At 39.4% G+C, this 23,135-nt stretch overlaps 1 pseudogene; it reads right to left on the bottom strand.

Moving 5' to 3' along the window:
• LOC107738617 (RNA binding protein fox-1 homolog 1-like) overlaps window positions 1-19,898 on the bottom strand; it is a 139,321-nt pseudogene extending 119,423 nt beyond the window's left edge.
• Between the last annotated feature and the right edge of the window lie 3,237 nt (window positions 19,899-23,135).

Genomic DNA, 23,135 nt, shown 5'->3' with positions numbered 1-23,135 from the left:
ATATATATATATATATATATATATATATATATATATACAGTATATATATTTGTGTGTGTGTGTGTGTTTTAAAATGACCATTATTAGTTCTTTATTAAACACTTTAAATTGTACTATATTTATAGTTTTCGCTACAGGCTAACCAGCACATTCATTTTAGCGTGTCAAAGCACTTGGGTCCCTCAGACTCAGCAGCAGTAGATGAAAGGAGTCTTGTCCACATTATGGGATGTGACATCTCAGAGCTCTGAATCTCATCATCCATCTGGGGTTTTCAACATGAGACAGACACTTGCACTCACTCAAAGAGAACTTCTTGGGTCACACTTTAGGATCGCTCCCTAGTTCTTGACTCTCCATCCTCATGTTCATCCCAGGGTTCACTGGCAGGAGAAATATCACTGCACTGATATATCAAAGTACAAACGTTGAGCATTTACTAATGGTAAGAGATAACTTTCCACCGCGGCACACAGTCAACCTCTGGAAAGCTAAATATAGCTTGTGGCATAGCTGGCATGGGATGTTGCTTGAGATTAAAGCATGTTTCATTCTGTTTGAAGGGAGTTCGATAATTTTTTGTTGAGGGGCAGAGTCATGGACTTTATTGCCTTTAGAGAATTAAAGCAATGGTGGATTTTTAAACTAAAGCTCAGCAAGATCGAAACATGCTGTGGTTCAGCTGCTATATTTGTCCAAGTGATCAAGCTTCTAATTGACTAATCTGAAGGAACAGCCCATTGTTTTGTAGAGCTACACCGAAGCAATGCAATGCCTACAAGAAAAAAAAAAAAACCTTGCACTAAAGGCCTTAGACATGTACAAATCATCAGCTTCAAATTAACATACTGGCTAGATCCACAGTACTTGCTATTGGCTTTTAAAAGCCAGCAGTCTGAATCAGAATAACAAGCTTATAAAATCTAAATATAGTTAATTAAAGAGGTAAAAACACAATGAACACTCACAGTACTGCGACTCACTTCAGAGGGTTTGGTGAGTCTCATTCGAACACGAAAAAGCAAAACACATAAAAAATATATCCGACATAAAAGTGTTGCAATGTTTCAGGATGTTCATCCATTGTTGCTTTAGGTGATTGTTCCATCAGGCTAAGCCTTTAGCACTTGCATACGGAGGATAAGCGTTCAGACGTTTGTTTCGCTGGCACACCAGTGCTGGGTTTTGATGTCTCCTCAATATGCTGCGAGATTCTGGGTTTAAAATGGATTAAAAGGATCATGTTTTGTTGATATTACTACCCATATGAAGTCCCAGCGGTTGAGATAATGGGTTCATAAAGAGTGTAGATGTGTTCTTGATCTATAATCTCAATGCAGGAATTTCCTCCAGCGGAAACCATTTCATGGTCACAGCCTTCACGGTGACTCAATAAATAAAGAACTTCTTGATGACCTCCATAAGATATGCGGCGCTGGCTACCATAAATATGTGCTTACACTTTGTGCGGGGGATGGAAGCCATTGCCAATTTGACATTACCATAATTCTTATTTACCATTGGAAGCTTTTCTTTAAATTTAGCAAAGGTTAAAGGAGCCGTCCACCTCTAATCTGCAGGACTGATAAATTGAAGAGTGAGCTCGGAGAACAATCAAGTTCACACGGGATTAATACAATAAAGACCAAAAAAAAAAGGCCCCAACATCAATATCATCAGCCTCACTGATGTGTGTGTAGTGGCGTTTGGTAATAACCGGAACATTCCAACAAATCAATGGTTATTTAATTCGCAGTGAGCTTCTGAGTCCATTAAACCTGATTACTTTCACCCATTTTCTTCTGGGTGCTGTTATTTTTCCAATGCAGGCACTTAATCTATAAGGGGGACTTATGAGGACCTTCAAAAGCAATTTCAGCCTCTATTAACATAGCATGCTAGGTGCCATTTGGCTATAATTATTTATTGGACAGTAGCTTGTGGAGCAGCCTGAACCCCCGGTTTGACCTCACACTCCAAACTAGAATAAAAACAAAGCCACAAAAACCCTGAGTGCCTCAAATTCTTCTTTAGCAGGACGTTTCCAAGAAAAAAGGGAGACAATGAAACCTCAGGAGGGAAGCAAATAAGGTCGTATTGGTGAAATACACAGTCATGACATAAACAGAGCAGAGATTATAAAGACTCATTAGGATCGGCTGGATCTGTAACAATCAATCATCTTTTTGGTGATCCAAGCATTTTCTCATTCAGGTCAACAACAACAGGAGTCTGATTAATGTGGTGGATGCTGTATGACCCACTTCTCAGATGAGCAGAACTCTGTGCAGCGGTGTGCCAAATGCAGATCAAACAGCCTTGCCACGGTACTACACGACCACGTGCTTGTATAAGACCGAAAAAGGCACAGGATGTTAACCAATCCCTTTAATTTAAGAAAAAAAAAAAAAGAGTGTTTTTTCGGCCAACTCATCACCTATCAATTAGTGACACAATGAATGTGCACTTGTGAGAGGTAATCTGGTGTGTGATTGGGTAAACAAAAACACTGGGATTGATCTGGTTTGACTCACCGTCAAAAACCGAACGGGATCCTGCGCTGATCATTGCATTGAATGAGAAGATCCCTTACCCAGCCAATCACATGGGCTCCCTGCCATTTCATTTACTACTAAATAGCTAATGGCTGGATTTCCAGCTCTACATCCACCCATAATGGGGGGGGAGGTCTCATGTTGGTAGCCATTAAAAGCTCCGGAAAGTGCATTTGCATTCTGTCCCATCAGCAGGATGGATGGTCATTAGTAATTGCCTATGAGACCTTACAAGAGACCACAAGAACAAAACAAAACAAGTGCTCAGGCATCTATGCTGTAGCATGTCATGTTTACAATGTAGGGATGCACTGATATTACATTTCAGGAAGATGCAGTTAAGCCAAATTATTTTGATCAAATCATTTTGAGCTGTTATATATATATATATATATATATATACACCCACACACACACACACACACACAAAATATGGTGCCATATATGGTGCATACATATACATTATTCACTTATTGTTACTCATATTATCATAAGAATTCTCTATTCTTAAAGAGACAGGCAGGTCCACTTCAAGGCTGCTATTTTCAAAAGGATTCTACTCATGCTGACACAATCCTTGAATTTTTCAAACACTACTAGCAGCTCTAATTGATTTATTATTATTAAGTCTTCACCCTTTCAGAGAAATGCACATGTAAGATATGGATTCTACAGGAATTCAGACTGCTTGATAAGTTACTTGGCGTGTATGAGATGAGGCTGAGACGAGTCAGATCAGGATGGGGAAGGGGTACTGGTGGGCCTGGAAAGGCTGGACTGGAGTGCAAATCTCCTGCCCTGTGGTCAACCTCCAGGAGCAAGGGCATGAATGTTAAGCAGCCTGGGGATCAATACAGGCGAATATAGCTCAACTGCACCATTGGTTCAGCCATGAGAGATGTCAATACACAGATTAGGGTGATCCATCTTTTTGATTTCCCACTGTCTTCCACATGGACTGCATGAGGGCTTTTGCCTGTATTAAAAGTGTTTGCTTTCTCAACCATAAAAATTCCAATTATTGCTCTAAGAGCAGCAGTGCTGAGTTGCTTGTTGAGGAGCAGCTCCGCCGTTACGACGTGAAACAAAGCAGGGACGAGGGCGAACTCCAAAAAAGAAGGAGGCCTCGCAGGGGAAAGAAAAAGACTCTGTGAGATGACAGGAAGCTTTCAGATTGTCTTCCTTCTGTAATGCCCTGACTTGATACGTGCGTTTTAGTCGGAGTCATGAGGGGAGGGAGTAAAAATGTAAGAATCAATGGTGGTTCAATCAATTGCATTGTGATGCCGTCAGCTACCCGAGCGTGGAGTCAGCATCACCTCGAGTTTCAAAATTTGGTCGCGGCTCACGCGTGGCGCAATTCCTGGGGCATTTAAAGGGATAGTTCACCCAACAATGAAAATTTGATGTCTATCTGCTTGCAATGTCTGAACTGTCCTGAGCGCGTCCTCGACAGCCGGTGCGTGAGTGACGCATCTTCTTCTTCTTCTTGCTTTACAGCGGATCGCAAACTTATAAGTGCATTACCGCCACCTATCTCTCAAATGGACCATTGACACTCTATCTACAATCTCAATTAGGAGTGTCAATGGTCCATTTGAGAGATAGGTGGTGGTAATGCACTTATAAGTCTGCGATCCGCCGTAAAGCAAGAAGAAGAAGAAGAAGACGCGTCATGCGCCGGCTGTCGAGGACGTGCTCAGGACAGTTCAGACAGTTCGGACATTGCGGTGAAAATCAGAGGTAAAAAACGATATATCTCAATTAGGAGTGTCAATGGTCCATTTGAGAGATAGGTGGTGGTAATGCACTTATAAGTCTGCGATCCGCCGTAAAGCAAGAAGAAGAAGAAGAAGACGCGTCATGCGCCGGCTGTCGAGGACGTGCTCAGGACAGTTCAGAAATTCAGTTTCTTGCACAGACCGATCGTTTCGTGTCTTTACACATCAATGTATCATCACAAGCAGCAGGGTTTAATTTGGTTTTGTTTGTGTATGTTTTTTTTGACTCTCAAAGCCGTGATTCCCATACACTTCCATTATAAGACTGACAGATTGCAACGGTTTGAATGTTGGCGAAATAAAAGTAATCTTGTTTACAGTTTTGCCAGCAGATATCTTTTTTCTCAATTCACTTGGAGCTGAAAAGTAGCATGTTCTTGTTTCTTGAGAGGGAGAAACATTAATACGCAGTGATTACGGCATGGCAAATCAAGCCCGGAACCAAAACATGCAAATAGCAAATGCAGAATAATTTACCCAAGAGGCATTTGACTCTTAACTGTAAGGCAGAGGTTAGACATGTGGCATATTGTAAGGGTTCAAAGGATGGAAGTCTCCACTAATTAGCAGGCATACTGCCCGTCTCCCAACATGCCTTCACATTTGAGATCAGACGCCTTTGGGGAGCTGCAACCTCTGGTTGCTGCTTGTGTTGAGCAACACAGTCATAGAAACTGGATTAAGAAGCTTATTTAATAGAATGTTTTCAATACACAGTAGGACCAATGGACTTTTTTGTAAAGAAAAAAGAAAGACTTCCTTCTGCTCAATTCTACACTCAAAGCACATTACAAGATGAAATCATGCTTTCAAACAGGTAAATTAACATAAGTTTCATGGCAGACAAATTAAATGCTGTATTCCACCAGCGAGTCCCTCACAATCAGCGTGTTTAATTCACAAACAGACGAGAGGACCGGCAAGAGTCTTTGATAATGCTTCCCTCTCTGAGTGAGCCAGTTCAACACCTCTCTTTCTGTTATCAAACCAGCTAACGGAGAAAGTACAGATGTACAAATCAGTGGTGGCTGCTACTTGATTCCTTGCATCAGGCCTCTTTTCCTGAGAAATTCAACCTGCTGGTGCGTGTCCAAATGTGTGGGAGCACCTCTGACAGAATGAGGCTCTAGTGAGGACACAAATATGGCAATGACTCCACTCAGTTACGCTTTCGGAGCACCGAAAGGGCTTCCACTGCGAGACCTGTAATTAGTCTAACCACAGAACAATGGCCAAAGATCCTGGCAGCAACATCATTTTTGTGAGCATTTCAAGGAACAGTCTCTGCAGAAACGTTGTACTATAAATCCTTCAGGTTTCATGTTTAAACCCAAAAATTGAGTGGAATTAAACATGTAGAGTTGAAATGTTAGCACTTAACAGTAAGGTTCTTGGCAAAACTTGATATCTAAATATATTTCTATGCATATTTAGCATTTCAAGTTTAATAAATTAATATTAATGTATTTTGAACAAACATGAATTAATGAACATTTTTTTATTTTAATTAACATTAACCTAGGCTAAAAAATTATGCAAAAAAAGTGTTGTTCATTCATGATACCTAAAGAATGAACTAATGTTAACGAATCAAACCTTACTGTAAAGTGTTACCACTATAATTACTAATATAAAAGCACAGTATATCAATATTAGCTGTATTAGCATTGTAGCAACACACAGAGGCTGTGCTTTTTAATTTTTCAATTTGGCCAAAGGAATGTATTTTAGAAGGCAGAATAATCATGCCTACCTTTTGGAACAAATTTATGCATCAGTGAGCATGTTTATGATGCTAAAATAAAGTTACATATGTAGGCAGCTCATTAGGTTTTAAGATATAGCAACATTGGCCAAAATTTCTTTATCAGTGCAATGCAGTTGCATACTAGTTACAGAACCTACCAGCACACCGCACTGCTCTTTTAAAATTAGCAGGGAAAGATAACGAGAAGTATAAATATGTCTTTTCACCTCTTCCGATTTTTCTGCTCAGGTCATTAGATTGGACTACCACAGAACTGCCCGCACGCTTAAACCGTACATAAAAAGGTGTAATGCCGCATGCGTTCGAGCTCACGCATCTTTGTTCACTTGTAAACAAGAGGTGCACACAATTGCAGTGTCCTTAAGCATTTCCAATCAAAGCAAATCAGATCAGGGGAGGTTGAAAACCTCCCTTTGGCGCCTTCACATGTCTGTGCGCAGACACGGCAGCCGTCTGTGCATGTAAGTGAATTTCCATTCCATTAGGGTGACAGAGGAGCACCCCTGCAGGCCGTCAGCCCACTCCAGAGACTAACTAATGAATCAAGTGCACGGAGAACAGCCTGCTCCTCACACAACTAAACAATGACCATTAAAACGGTCCGCCACACTGTGGGAAGATGGCTCCAGTCTGTTGTCATAACACTCGCCTTTCTGTGGAAAAATGTACAATATTTAGAAAATTTCTGACATATTTCATGGGTGTTTTGAGGAAAATGCAGCAGCTACCTGGCAGAAAATCTCAATGTGTCATTTTTGTCCTAATGCTTAAAGGGGTCATATAATGCGATTTCAAGTTTTCCTTTCTCAAGGAGGGGGCTTTGTAGAAAACGAAGCGTTTGAGAGAGGCGGGGCATAGAGGACCTACAATAATGTACAGTATTTGAAAAATAATGTGTTTTTTAAACATTAAAGCATGCAAACATATTCTGTTACACCAAATACACAAAATAATGATCTTTAAAAAAGCATCATATGACCCCTTTAAAGTATTTGTGACCCCTCTACTTCATGAATGACAAAGTTGCTCATGTTTCTCAAGCCATTCAGAATTGAACTGAGAATGCCTTTTAAATTCAATTCAATTCCTTAAATTGAGGCAGTAAACAAGATGTAGAATTGCAATTTGATTTTGAAATGATATAGAAAAAAGGAGCTGAAGTTCAAAGAAATGTAAGCAATTGAACAAAGGTTTATGGGCATATGGACAGAAAGAACAATAGAAAGAACAATAAAACTACCACTAGAATGATAGAAAGAATGATAGAATTACAGACAGAATAATAGAAAGCACAGTAAAAACAGACAGAATAATTGACAGAATGATCAGAAGAACAACAGCATGATATAATAGATACAACAGAACGATAGATAGAATGCTAAAACTGCAGACAGAATAATAGAAAGAATGAAAACACTACAGACTGAGCAACAGAAAGGTTGCTCAGAGCCCTCAGAGGAGATTTGCTTGAAGTGTATTACCAGCTGTATGAATCCAATTGAAAAGGTCAAGTAAACAAATAATCTCATAACTCATAATCAAAGATTTGTAACAGCTATCCATAAGCTCATCTCACAGTCATCATTTCTCTCTTCACGACAGATGGTCTGATACTTTAAGAGCCTATACGCTTGTTCACACGCACCGTGTGGCTCGAAGGGCTGCAGGCGAACTTAGGAGGTGAACGTGCGGTGTCGTATTATGGGGATGCAAATAATTTACAGCCTTGGTATGCAGCACCGCCGGCCCTTTTAGCCCCTGCCACACAAGGTTCTCCTGGGTTGCGTTCTGGCATCTTTAAAAGGTCTCCCCGACTAAATCTGGCACTTCATCAAATGTAATATTAATGACCTGGGATTCATCATGCAAATTCGCGGCGGAATATCAACTCTTAAAACTCACTTCCCGCATGCACACGAGCCGATGGTAATCGCTCCCAAGGTCGCCATGAATCTTATTAGAGCGGACGTCATAACGCATCCGCACACTTTAACGGAAGTGAAACGGATGGCTCCCTCGTCAAGGCACTTTGTTCGTCGTGAAGAGGCGAGGCGAATTAAGACTCACGCCTGGATTTCGCACATCAGATAAGTTCCCTATGACTACCCACTGAGCCAAAATCAATTTGTTTACCGTTATCAGATCCAGCATTTAAAGGTATTCAGTTTCACTCAGCCTCACGCTCTCGGCTCAAACGCCGTGCTTCTCTTCTCTTCTGCCCGAGTAGGTAATTTCACGAGGGTAAAAGCCAGATAATTTTTATTTTCAATGATAAACGCCATAGGCTTTTGTTAAATGACTTAACTTGGCAAGAGAAGCTTTATTCTCCTTCTCAGTATCTCTTAATAGATAAACAAGGAAATGTAACACAGTAATGACCTCTTTCCTAACTGGGTTCTCATCAAAATTTCATTCTCTACACATACTGTATAGCAGGCGTTCATTATTTTCATAGGAAATTAGCGCATCTATGGGGACCGCAGTGCTCTTGTTTGTTTTGTAGGATTTTCTTCTGCTTTCAGACACACGTTAGCCATTAGCCAATGAATTGTGAATAGCGCAGCGTGTGCCGCATTGTGATCCAGGGCTTTAGACACCTACCGAGCCCCGGACCTGTTTCTCCTCAGCCACCTTTTTTTCTAACCGGCCCTCATCGGCGTTACCTTTCCCTGACATTTCATGTGCAACAACAAGATTTTTTCTTCCCTAACACCACCTCCACCCTTCTCCCAAAACATTTTAAAGATGGAGGCCCCCATGCTAGCAAACAATTCTCAGATCATTGCCCCGGCCTCACCACAATGATGTCGAAAAGATGGGTTTTGACATGCTGTTGCTATCTGCCGTCGGATAGGGAGAATGTGTTAAATGTTAATACGGTTTTCTGCTTCTCCGAGTCATGGACCTGCAGGCTAGCTACCTCTGATAAGCCCACGCTGGGATCAATTTACAGTAGCAGTGTGTTTACAGGAGTGACCAGAGGGAGCGGGGAGAACAGCAGCAGGAGCGGTCCAGGCTGCGGTCTTGGCTGGAGAGCCGCTGCGACGTCCTTGAGGAAATTACGTAACTGAGATAGAAGCAGCGAACCTCTCGATGTACAAATAGCTTCTTTATCCTCTACAGCTGCTTGTTTGTGAGCTGGTATTTTGGCTGAAACTTAAAACCTTCAACTTCAGTGCTTCTTTGTGGGAGCACGCAGAGAAAAGCCCAGAATAATGGCCTCCCATAAAACATTTACCAAGCCGCCCACTGGTATATCCTCTAGAAAAATCAACATGGCTACTTATCAAACACATATGTTTGTTTCCAGGTTGCTGTTGGCCTACTGTCCAGCTGCTGCGGTTAGCCATGAGGGACTCGTCCTTTCATATCTGGCTATTATTCTCTTTCCCCTCTGTAGTGCTGAGTATATAATCCTATACTGCACTGGCTCGTGTGCAAACAGGGGAGACAATGGCACAGCTGTCGTTGTGTAGCACTACATCTTGTGGACTCAGTCATGCATAATACCTTACTCACGCACCCCTGCGACCTGGACACAAACGTTCCCCTTATTTTTACAGCAGTGCCACTTCATATTCTCTTTCTGAGTTGTGCAAACATCAGAATTGAAGAACTGGCTTCCTTTTGATTCATGAGGGTAAATTTGTATTGAATTAGCCACTCCCTATAGGAAGTTGAAGAAGAATGGCAGGGAAAGTAAATAATAATAATAATAATAATTATTATTATTATCATCATCATGTGACACATTAAATTAAAATGTGTTATATTTTAATATTAAATAATAATATTAATAATAATATAAAGTATTGCCTATATATAGCCTAAAATAGGTCACTATCTATCCATTAACCCACCCATTCAAAATCCAAAGCTTAAAAAAAAATTCAAACAATATTTTGTCAAGTTAACATTCAAAGTTGTCATTTGTCTTGACAAAATCTGCTTTAAAAAAAATGACAGAATTCTGTATCCTATTTGCTACCTCAAATTCAGCTCTTTAATTGGATTTTAAAAGGCACTCTCAATTCAATTCTGAACAGCACACAACCCTGTTCCCTTCACAGTCAAGGGGCCGCTGGCATCACCTGGGCTAGCCCCTCCATTAAGCTCGACTAGTGCGACAAGGAATCCTGCAGTTGCTGATTCTTTAGATCTCCCCATGTTTCTCAGCACGACAGCCGGAGATGAACTATACTGTCCTCATTTAGCTGGCCTTACACAACTACGTGGAGAGCGGAAAAAAGGAGGATGAAAGGAAAAAAGGAGATGATGTCCAGAGGTGCACCCAAATAACAAAAAACGTGAACACCTCAGCTGCTATCTCAGGCAGAGCGAGGGAAAAAAAATACAAGGGAAGGCAAAATTATTTAAAGCCTTCCACCCCAGCTTTGTCTCAGGCAGCACCTCTGTACCCTTTCTGCCTTTGATGAGGCTCTTGAGGCGGTTTTGACCCAGATAAAATAAAGGATTTAGTGCGTTTGGGAATCCGACATTAAAGCGCTCTCTCCTTCTCCAGCAAAGCACATTTTGTAAAGAAACAAAGAGGAAAGCAGAGTGCAGAGAGATGGTTTGTATATATAAATATAATTACATTAGAATAAAAAATATATAATTTTATATACAAATACATAAATATTTGATGTATAAAATATAACTTTATACAAAATAGCGCTTTATACAAAACAAATAAAAATATACTGTTTAACAAATATTGCATCAATATCTAATGGCATATTGCTTCAGATAAAACGGTCGCAAAATCATGTCAAAATTATGCACTGATATCAGTGACTTTGAAGTGTTTTTGCTCTCAGCACATTCATCTAGCTCTTGAATAAACCAGAGGCACAGTGCATTCTGGGATGTCTTAAATAGAATACTAGCCCAATGTTTGCATATGAATATGAATTGATAGTTCTAAAACAAACACCCCACAAAAGGGAAGCTTGTGAAAAGACAAAAACTCTGAGGGGCCAGCAAAATATAATCTAATTGAAAAGACAGACTCGCTAATAAAGCAGTGCCAAACATGACTCTTCATCAATTTAACACACAGAAAAGATCTCATATTGTGTCTTGCAAGTTTGTTTACAAAATGCCACAGTTGAAGTGAATTAAGAAACACTGGCATTCTTCATGGTACGGATGTGATTGCATTTTCTCTGTAGCTTTAAGAAAGGTGCAGAGGACTCAGAAATGGTTTCACCCGTGCTTGCCTTCCTGACTTCTCCCTCCCCTCAAGCAGGACATTAATTAATCCAAGCTGCCATGTTACAACCTCCATGCTCAAATTACTAATATCCACACACTATCTTTTCCTCCCCATCTATTTCATTTACATTAACTTCTGCACTCATTCCTGTCACCTCAAATAAACCACATCACAGGCTACGAGTGTCTCACATGACCAGGGTTTATGAAATCCAAACAAGAATTAGGCTCTCTCTATTACCGAATTGCAACAGACTTAGCATAAGTGGGAGAAGACAGATCACTTACAGGAAAATGAATGGGAAAAATCGTAATGCCAAATGGCAACTCAGTAAAACCTTAAGGAAAAAGAGTCAATCAAAATGCATGCACATTAGCTGGACCAGCATGAAAAATATAGCTCATAGTTAATTTATTATTTAAAATATGTAATGGCAACATAATCTTTACAACACTTAAAAATGTTCCTATTGAAATACATGAGCTGTTCTTGTATGCTAATAGAGCATTTGCAGTTATTTTTGTAGGCCAACCCGGAAGTTAGCATCACCCTGGTTCCCTCGGGAAAAAAAAACCCCACTGGGATTTTTTTTTTCTATTGGCTTTTGGATTACTACAGAAAATAAGCTACATCATGACAATCTTCATAAATGAACAAAACTTTTATTAATGTTGAAGCCAAATACAAATGGCAGAAGTAAAAAGCTAAACAGGTTATAAACAGATAACACTAAGATTCTGACAACTTTTTCAGTGTCTGACAAATTTTTTTTTTTTTTTCCTGAAAGTTTGCAAGAGCACGATTATAAACACAATGAGGCTGTAAAAGATAACTAGTGAGTAGATGAGTTTTCCTGTTCGGTGTGATGACGTTTAATGTTTTTAGCCATTCAGCCTCTAGTTAGCAACTGATTGTTTCAAGCTTTGAAACACACAAGGGTTTTTACAGATGAATTTTATGTCATAGAATAAAACGTGAAAATATCTTGATATTGTGTTAACCACAGACCTTATTTCAGGCATTTAACCAAAAACCCATTCAAAAAACCCAATGACTTTAGAAAGATGGAACCGTAAGTGCTAAAGTGCTAACTCATTTCTGGATTTTCACACCAAAATAAATCACCCCTGCAGCACTCTATTACCAACATAGAAAATAGGGCGTTACCAAGATGGCCGGTGTGTGAACCAGCTTGACTTAAAGGGCCACGTGCACATGTGACGAATCGCCAGCAAGCCATGCCCAGATAACTTCACCCATCCTTCAGTCTTTTATAACCTCCAATATACGTCAAAGCGCTCAGCTTTCCGCACTGCTCAGGGTTGCTTGCGGAACAAATCAAGTCAAAAAGCACTAAAGGGACAAATAGTAGGAAATAATAAGATAAGCAGAGAAAAGGAAGAGCGAGAACGCCGGGAGAAAGATTCCACAGTAAATTTATAACAAAAACGCACCGACAATATCGTCCACCTCTCCTCGGTGGCTTGAAGTGGAGTGCGGTGATGCATTTTTGATGACTCCTCATTAGAAATCGCAGCCTGACTAATTAATACATCACCCCCTGTGTACGTTTGTGAGATCAGCAAATATAAGAAGCGGCCGAGATCAAAACACAGAGATCTCGGCTCAGCTGGAGGCCGGTTGAGCGGGCTTGAGTTTGGGCAGGCGCTGCAGTGGAGCGATCGCTCCCTGTCTAATTACCGCATGAGCAGAACAGGCTGCATTCACGCCCTTGGCCAGGGAGGAGCCCAACGCAAGCCCGCGAGTGAGTGATACGAGAACCCTGCGCTGACAGCATTCCTCGGGAGACTCTCTCTGCCACACAATTAACCCCAACTGGATTCACTTTTTCGAAGGAAATAGCGCTAAGACTAAACGCTTAGATTCCTTGATATTTTTATTTGTGCCACATTCGTGCATTCGTGCAATTAAATATTGATTAATATCAATGAGACTGCAGACCCTCCCCCTCTCCTGCCCCGCCCAAAAAAAATAACACCTCTCCCAGTTTTTTCTGACGATCCAAATAATTGAACAACTGTTTTAGGAGCTGAATAGACACAGCTGTAAGATGTGGAGGCTTGTGATGCAGGGTTTTTTTTCTTGCTTTTCTTTGCCTTTTCTTTTTTTCTCCACAGCTCCCTGAGGTTCACTTGATATGTTGGGGTTTGTTTCTAATGAGCTGCCTGCTGGCTGGGATGCAGCTCCATTTCAGAGCAATTACAGTGGCCGAAATCTACAGCAAGCCCTCAACTTGCCAACTCCACCTCCTCCCCGTATTGGGCTCCGGTCTCGCTGCCTCTGCTGACTGACCATAAGCAGGGAGCGCTCACATCAAGCAAGGCCTGTCACAGCTGAGTGAAGGCCCTGCTGGACAGAGTTAACCAGCACGATGGGAGCTGACATTTGTTCATTTGGATGTGTTAAACATAGAAGCTCATAAAACATCGCTCAAGCCCGGCCGCTCAGCAGCTGGATAATTACTTTCAGGCAGCCAGAAGACAAACACGAACGCGAGTGCATTACGGGGCTTCGGCTCAATCTTTTTCCGTCTGCTTCTGTTCTCGGTGCTTTCCTGCCTCGCTTTAATCAGTCTATCGCATCTTTCCCTCTCGCCCTCTGTCTTCAGTCTTACAGCCAGGTGGAGATGCTATTGTTTGAGAGTATGCCAAAACGTAGAAGGCACTTCTAAATGTAGAATGAACAGCCTCCGTGCTGTCCACTTTTGAGCTGACCACAGCTAGCAGATTGGGTGGATAATGACATCACTAAACGGCAAATACGGAGCTCATGAATATTATTTATTGCTAAGCAGTCTTCCTAGAGTGTCCAGTCACTTTACTATCTATCTATCTATCTATCTATGAATTCTTAAATTCTTAATTTATTGTTATTACATGAAAAAATACTTGTACATGAATTCAAAACAATCAGCAGTTCTGAGAATGTAGTTCCAGCTGCTACTACAGACAACCACAGCCTCGAGGCACAACTAAACTACATGACATGGCATCTTTTTTGTTGTTGTTTTAAAAAGAGCAGCGCAGAGCTTTAACTACCATAGACACTGAGGGAGACAATTCCCAATAATTGGATATGGCCAAATTGAAAAGAGTGAAAGAGTGTGAGGTAAGATGTAATATTTAATATTTGACAACTTTCAATATCCAGTAATATCCAGTCATTGATGCAAGCTATTTAAGTTTTGCTGTTTTTAATTGAAAATAGACTATATAATTTATGTAATTCATTTAATGTAATTCATAATTGAATGTGAGACAAGAAACTTTAACAGAGCCATTTGTGCATTTGATTAAGGGTCAATGTGCATATTAATATATATATATATATATATATATTTTTTTTTTTTTGATTTGCTTTAAATCCTTTAAATAAAAATACATTACATTTGTGACAGCATCTCCCTGTCTAAATACAACATACAGTAATTACATACTTTGCACTAATGCACATATTTTTATTAATTTTTTTGATAACTTTGTCCTTACATAACACATAAACGGACTGTCCCAAAAATGTCAATTTTCATCTCTGGACAAATTTTAGTATCAGTCAACAGGGATGTGGGCTGACCACAGAACAATTTTTTGACAAATGCACGTATTACAACATCCTCCAGAAAATGCTGTATCACACACAACAGCCTTCCAGAAATAAAACAAAACCACTGTCACTATAAAGATGCTTCAACTGAACTGTATAATGCTCACAGAGAACAGAGCAATGCATTTGCAATGCAGCCACGATAAAAAAACAACAACAACAAAACAAACAAACAAAAAAAGGACAGGGAGAGGATTGGTAAATTGTGCAACAGCTGCAAAAGCAAACAGACAATATTATGAATGTGAGAGACTAATCACTCTTCTACACACAAACACACAAACAGGAACACATGTGCCTAGCAAGGCCCGGCAGATGGTCTCCGCCCCCATTTCCATACACGCGTCACCTCTCTCTCTTTTTCTCTCCCTCTCGTCCCTCAGCAATCTCCCACCTCATTCTTCCTCTGCCTAACGCTCTATCTCTCTCTCCCAGAGGGCCATGCACCGGTGCACAACATGCACACATGACCTAGGACATTCACTACCCTCTTGTTTGCATTCAAGCAATAACCAACTTCCACTACGAGCATGCAAACAGAGCAGACAAAAGGATGTGATCATTTAGAGTCATGGCCCATGACAAGCGCAATAGCCCTGGCCTTTACCTGCCTGTCAATGCTTACTGAAGGGTTTGAAAACTCATCAGGACTTGATGACATGACCAATCTCTCATTTCAGCGACTCACTGCATGAGGGCTGCGAGATGGGAAGTGGATGGAATAAATGAAGCGCTACACAAAGAGCCAAGGATATAGATTTCAATGCCATGCAACAATACAAATTAAACTTTCTGGTTAGCTTTTAATGCATCTTGATTGAAGAGATCATATTAGCTCTGAAAACAAAACCCCACACACACACACAAAAAGTACAGCATCTACGATGGGGTGGTTTTCAAATTGAAGGTTAAATGTTAAATTCACTGTCTTTGTTTGAACATGCTTCTATCATTCTCTGCATATTTGCCCTTTCAGAAACGTTCCCCAGCACAATGAAAGGATAGGTTCACTCTCAGGCCTGAGCTCCAATTTATTATTTTGACACTTAAAATACTTTTGAAATTCAGCATCAATCACTTTGTGTCATGCTTGCCTGGGGGGAAAATGCAACTGATTTCCAATGCTATTTCAAAAATGAAATGACGAAATTAACCATAATTTGATTTGGCGAATGGCTAAACTTAAATAAAATCTGAACACTACTCTTTTGATGAGACTGAGGGGGGTGGGGACTAGGGAATGGATCACAGGAGGGAAGTAACACAGGCAGGTAAAGTCTTTCAATGTATCGTGTAAGGATATCAGAGAGAGAGTCCACTTCGAATGAACGAGATCGGACACTGGAGTGATGTGAGGTGTGTGCTTTTGTATGGGAGCTGAGGGTGATTGTTGATTTGTGACAGGTGCGTGTGATTAGTACTCAGGTGATGGTGTTCGCTGTGATTGGGAGGTGGTTGTGCTTGCCCGATCTGTGACACCGCCGCCCTACAGTTGGACTTTTGGACTTTGAAAGAGCCCTACAGTTGACTTTTAAAAAAAATCAGTAATGAATTTTAAAACTACAAACATTCCGTGTAGTCTTTCAAATAATATAAGGTTATAAAACACATTTTCATCATAATAAAATTAATTTATGATTAATTTAAAAGTATATTTTAATTTTAAAAGGGTATTTTAATTTGGTATACCATTTATTGCATTTATTTAAAGTATTTAGCATAGCATCCCAACTCTCTAACAGTACTGTACCTAATTACAGTTAAATGTACAGTAAAAAATTAATTATGCTGCATAAATATCTAGTATTTGCACACACACACACACACACACACACACACAACACACCAGCTTTAAATTATATCGATAGACCAGCCCCAAAACTAGCCCCAATGTGTTTTTAGTCATACTACACAAAAATACACTACTACAAAATACATATATATATATATATATATATATATATATATATATAGGGATAACATATGCTATATATGCACTGACTGCTGGGACTTTTAATAGAAGCAAATAATTAAACATCTCTGTTTGACATGAAGCTTTCGCTGAGAGACGCTCCTGTAAAGTAATTACTTGCGTTGATGAAAATAATTCTGCTAATGGATGCAAACAATCCATATCAACTCAAACTTACAGGTCCTGCTGATACACAATAAAACATAAGCTATTCCTAGACAACATCGTTCCACATGCCACGTGACCCACATGTAAAGAAAGCAAATCGAGAAAAAAATAAAGCATTGTCGCGTCATCTGTGCCTAGTCCTGAATGAGACCCCAGCTGTAGTGAGATGTATTCAAAATGTCTTGCATCTCAGCTATAAATAGTCTCAAAGACCCAGATTCCCAGTTCACTCAGCACACGTGAACGCGCACACACACTCACACACGGAAAAAAACAGAAATGCTTGTGCAGGCACATAAATATTTGAGAAACAGACAAATAACAATCAAATAAATCAACCTCTATGTCACAATGATCTTAGAACACCAATCCCAGCTAAAAGAAAAGAAAAAAGATTTTGGCAAATACAAATTCAGACTTAAAAAAAATAAACAATTAAAATGAAATTAAAGCAATACAAAATTACTGATATATAAAAACAAAGCAACTTTCATATAAGAAACGCTATTAAAATGACAGTTAATCTTCACTTCATGCAACCTGGCTAGTATCATACAGTAAAAATAGCATCTGTTCTCCCATAGAAATGAATGACTGATATACTCTGGCTTGATTAGAGAAAAAAAAAAACTGTCTCTTTGTTAGAAAAAAAATATATTTATTTTTTGTATTTGCAATTAAACTGACATGGAATGCAATTTCTATTGGATAAGACAAAGGTTAGAGGTGTCACTGAAGGTTAATGGTGGCTCGGTGCGACAGATGAAAGTTAAATGAGATCACTGATCTCAGTCGAGTCTGGAGAGAGACATGCACTGGCACATAGGATCTGATGACTGATCAATACCATAGATTAACTTTTGATTTGATAAATCCCCTTGAATTGTCATCACTCTAGGTGCCGACTCACTGTTTGGAAAAGGCACTGATGACAATCAAGTGTATCAGATAATCAGGGGATGAAAAGACGCCAAAGGGTGCAGTCTAGCACATTATTAATAAATTAAAATCATTTTAGACTCTAAATTAAAAATCAGTTTTTTAAAACAATATGCAATGTGATCCAAGTTAATCATAAAAGAGATTTAAATATGATCTAATAAGAGTAATTATAAAAATAAAAACACACATCAAAATAATGAGAACTAAAGCAAACAAAATGCATTAAACAGACACATGCACACACAATATGCTGAGCATATCATGTAGCAAAGTCATAAGAGTCAGCAGAATTGTTTATCACACAGTAAAACCACATGAAGTGTTTTACCTCTCCTAAGAAGTGGAAAATCAGCTCACACTCTTTTAAACAACATTAGGATGCATGGTTATATATAGACTACTTTTAGTTTTAAGGTTTATTCAAAACAGATGACATGGCAGCTTATTTATTTAAATAGATCATACACAAACTTAAATAGCCACAGATGATTCACAAAAGATGCACGACCAGAACGCCAACAAGCAGTCACACTAGCAGACAAAATCCCTCTCTCACCACACTGTCCACTTTCATCTGTGTTCCACTTTCACTTGGTCACACACCCACACTCACACACGCCATTTGTGGCAAGCAGCTTGAACATTTATTCCTTAATAACTAGTATCTATTTTTCATGTTACTAGTACCTGTGTATTTAATTAGCGTAAAGTAATCCAACAGTGACTACTAACTTTTCACAAAGTTCACAAATTCATTGGATTCTATACTGTCACTAATAGTGACTTGTATGTATTCCAGATTTACTAGTCTTTTTAGTTACTAGCACCTGCTTACAAGAAACTATCCCAATTGTTATGGCTAAAATAACTTACCTCAACAGTCAGTTGCTTTTTCACATGTCTTCCCTAATGACTAGCCCAAACAGCTACTTTAAAGTTCAATTAAACTTGCTAGTCACAACTGAAATATACTAGTGTCCAATAAATAGTACCAGTGCCTGGTATATATACTACTTAATGAGAAGGTAACTATAGCAAAGGATAGCTAGCGCCTAATGAATTACTAGCGACTAGCTTAACAGAAAAAGTGCAAGCATCTAATGAACAGTTACTAGTCAAACTGAAAAACACAATGGTCACTATCACTAACTAATAAAATAATAATTACTAATAAAAGGTACTAGCAATAGGTTCTAAGGAATACATGTTAAAACGGCTTGCCACAGACCGCGTTTCGCATATTCGCACTGGATTTCGCGGGTTCGGAGAGGAACGTCGGCGCGCGTGCGCTCGCTCGCTCACTCACCTGCTGTAAGTACATGAAAGTCAAGGCACAGGAGAGCTGCGGACACATGTCCACGTTCGGCAGGGCGACGCACGTTCCGCCCGTCAAGGGATGCTGCATCGTGTTTGCGTCCGCTCGTCCTGTCCTGTCCGCCGAGTTTCACGGGTTTTTAAAGATTGCTTTAGCAGGATCGGTTGCTGTAACGAAGCCTTGAAGCAGCCAACGGAGTGTGCGCAAACGCGGCTGAATACCGGCTACAAGCAAATGTGGATGTTTGAGCACGAGCGTCCCGGGGGTGAGAGAAAACACAGCGCGCGTCTGTTTTGTCCTTGATGATTTGAGTAAAGCCCTTGTAAATATGCACGAAACTCTATTCAGTCCGTTTCTCGCGTTTGTAAATAAACACACTCACGGGCAAGAGATGCTAGAGTTGGTGACTGGACGTAGGGAAGTTGAAACGGGTCTGATTTTCCATTCGCTGTCAGAGGAGTCCGGGCGCACCGTCTGTTTCATTGAGCAGCATCTGAATCTCCCAGGCGAAGAGATGCGGGGCGGGGGCCAATCCTAAATCACACATTCATTTTTAACGGGGGTGGGGGAATCTTTCCATTTTTTCTCTTGCGTGAAACTGAATTGTCCTTATAATTTATTATTATGGACTCGGAGCCACATAAAGCGCGAGCACATAAATGAACTCAGCAAGCAAACAAACTGCCATCACATTTGTGTTCCATTAAAATCATTTCATATCATCCTGTAATGCTTTGTGCTGTAAGGAAGACCTGTCCAACCTAATACCTTTACTGAATTTATTTCACTTAACACTATTTACCATTCCACTGTTCAAACAAAATAAAAGATTTTACTGTGGACAATCACTGGATGAAGCTTCTCTTATAGCACTTTGAGTAAAAAAATTTTTTATTTTGTTTTCTAGTGTAATATATAAACAATTTAACCCTTTAATGGATAGCTATAGGGGAAAAGCCTATGCATTAATATTTATTTGCACTTTGTGGTTCAGTTGGACTTAGTACACAATTTTCTTTCTTTTTAAAAAAATAAAAAATAGACCAAACTGTTTTTTTTTATTATTATTAGAATTATCACAAGCTCCTAACAGCTGAGATATCCATAAAGTTTACATTTAAATTTGTCATTCTGTAATGACACAAATCATGTAAATAAAAATTACATGTTAATGAAAGATTACAAAAAGTGATTTGTTAAAGGGGTCATATGACCTTTCTAAAAAAACATTATTTTGTGTATCTGGTGTAATGAAATGTGTTTATGCGGTTTAAGGTTCAAAAAACATTATTTTCCACACACTGTACATTATTGTTTCTCCTCTATGCCCCACCTTTCTGAAACGCGCCGATTTTTACAAAGCTCATCGGTCTGAAAAGCGAGGTGTGAATTGGCCGAATTCCTCAAGCGTGTGACGGAAATGTTACGCCCCTTACCATATTGTGATGGCGTGCGACGAGACAAAACCAATAAAACCCATTATAAACAAGGAATTTGTTGCATCCAGTGGGGACATAATTACTGATTATAATGACTTATACAGTTTTTGTTACGAGTTGCGTTGCATCGCGCCGCGTAAACATAAAACCATGTCTGCATTTGTGATCGGAGAAACGACAAACAACAAGCGCTACTCTACATTGCTTAAAACTCGCGTTTGAATCATCAATGGCAAATCCTTTAAATATGAAAGCGTAGTGAGTCAGCATTATTTGTCAGAATTGTAGGCTAGCCTACTCTCCCTCGTCCTCCGTAAAATCAAAGTTACACCTTCTTTCTTTGCGTGAACATTTGGGCGGTGTTATGCAAATCTTCCCACACAGTGACGTAGACATGTGGGGGCGTGTTTAAACGAGACGTTTTAGGAGGGCGTGGTCGAGTCTTAACTTTTATAAAGAATATCTCTTTGGGTTTGAGACTTTAGTCTTTGCAACTTTAGGGATCTTATCTATTCACGAACAGTTTGTAACACCCCAAAGAGAAAGGAAAACTTGAAATCGCATCATATGACCCCTTTAAACCTGGGAAATGTGTATGTGGGAGAAACCTGTGCTCACCTAACAGTATAAAAACAGATGTATAAAAATATATCTGTATGAAAGCTTATTAGCATACAAAAAATATATGACAATTTCTGTAAAACATAATTAGATGTGCTAATATGTGCTTTAAATTTACCATGGTAACCATAAGTTCTGTGAAAATGTGACATGTATGTAATTGTTATAAGGACTAGAACTGTGGTAATTTGCTATTAGACCACTGTTATCAAAAACATGTTTGATATGTAAAATATTGAACAGAAAAAAAGAAAAGAAAAAATTCACTGCCATCAGTGCAGAATTGAAAGTGCACTCCTACTATCAACCATCGGAACCATTTGGTTCATGTTTTACAAAAAAGAAAAAAAAAAGAAAGAAATTTGATATTTGGCTATTTTACAATGTAGTTGATCCAGAAGCCCTCTGAAGCCACTGCATCAAAAATAAGCTTGTCTTTTGGAAGAGGGGGAGGGGGGATACATTCACTGCGTACATCCTGAAACAGTGCTGGTGAAAACTGTGTATTTTTGTGAAATGCAGTAATTTTTTATTTATTTAGTTCAGTTTATTTATTTTATTTTTTATTTTTAAACTAATGATTTGACAAATGTGTTGAGAGTCCTTTTAAAATACAAAGAAATAAAATAAAATGACTGGATGAGCCATATCAATAACTATTTGTGAAAAGGAACCCTTACACACACACACACAAAAAGGGTTCAGCAAACTGAGACATCAACATATAAGGGCAACACAAGAGAGTATCTGCTTATCTGCATAAAAGAACATTTGTGTGCACACTAGGCCAAAATGTGAAGTACTAAATAATTAATTAAACCACACACAAATGTTTGAATTTATTGTTCTTTTAAATGCACTCTGGCCTTATCTCCCTATCAGCAGCAAGGTCTTTATTGTAGATTCATTAACAGCTGTTAAATGTTAAATACAACTGATATTCAACCGACGGGCCGACCAAGGTCTAAGCAGGAAGTGCAAAGATATACAGCAGGGGGAAAAAGAATTTGAATTATTCATGTTCTTTCTCTTTAATCTTTTTCTCTCTCTCTTTGTGCCAAGTTACAACCTAAGGTGACTCGCAAATCCATAACAAGATTTCATATCCTTGTTACTTTAAAAGAGCAGAGTCATAAAAATCAATGTTTTTCTATGTTGCACGAGGAGCCGTAATTAAAAAGGGCTTCTGAGGAGCCGGCAGACATGTATTATGGAGAGGGCAGCAGACTGCTTTGCTCCATTTTACTCTTTTTCTTCTCCACTCCACTCATAGCCTGAAGGCAAGACTAATTCTTCCCCTCCCCATCCATAGATGTCTTCTCGGCCTTCCCTCATGCATTCCTCCATTTTTTTTTTCTTGTCTTGATGCTACAGAGTACAAAATATTAACTGGACCGCCAACCAGTGCATCTTTTTTTTTTTAAATAAATAAAAGAGCATTCAGCATTTCATCACAGATAGTAGTGTTTATTTCGCTGCATGTCACTGTGCCTTTGACATGTGATGAGGCATGGCTGCCCTTTGCAGTGCGTCTGTTGTCTTAGCCTTTACTGAATAAATAAGCAGGGACTGCATATTGAGAGAGAGAAACCTTGTTTATCTCTTTGTTTGTCAGTGATGGCTCTCTCTCAGATTTCTTGTGTACATTGTGTTATTGGTCTGTCTGTGATGGGCAGAAAGAGGGGGAAAGAGGGTGGAGGGAAGCAACGTTTCTAAAGCTTGTGTGCTTTTT

This window comes from Sinocyclocheilus rhinocerous, unplaced genomic scaffold (genome assembly GCF_001515625.1).
Source record: "Sinocyclocheilus rhinocerous isolate Xijiao unplaced genomic scaffold, SAMN03320098_v1.1 scaffold1155, whole genome shotgun sequence".
NCBI classification, from domain to species: Eukaryota; Metazoa; Chordata; class Actinopteri; order Cypriniformes; family Cyprinidae; genus Sinocyclocheilus; species Sinocyclocheilus rhinocerous.
This window is presented reverse-complemented; position numbering and strand designations above follow the sequence as displayed.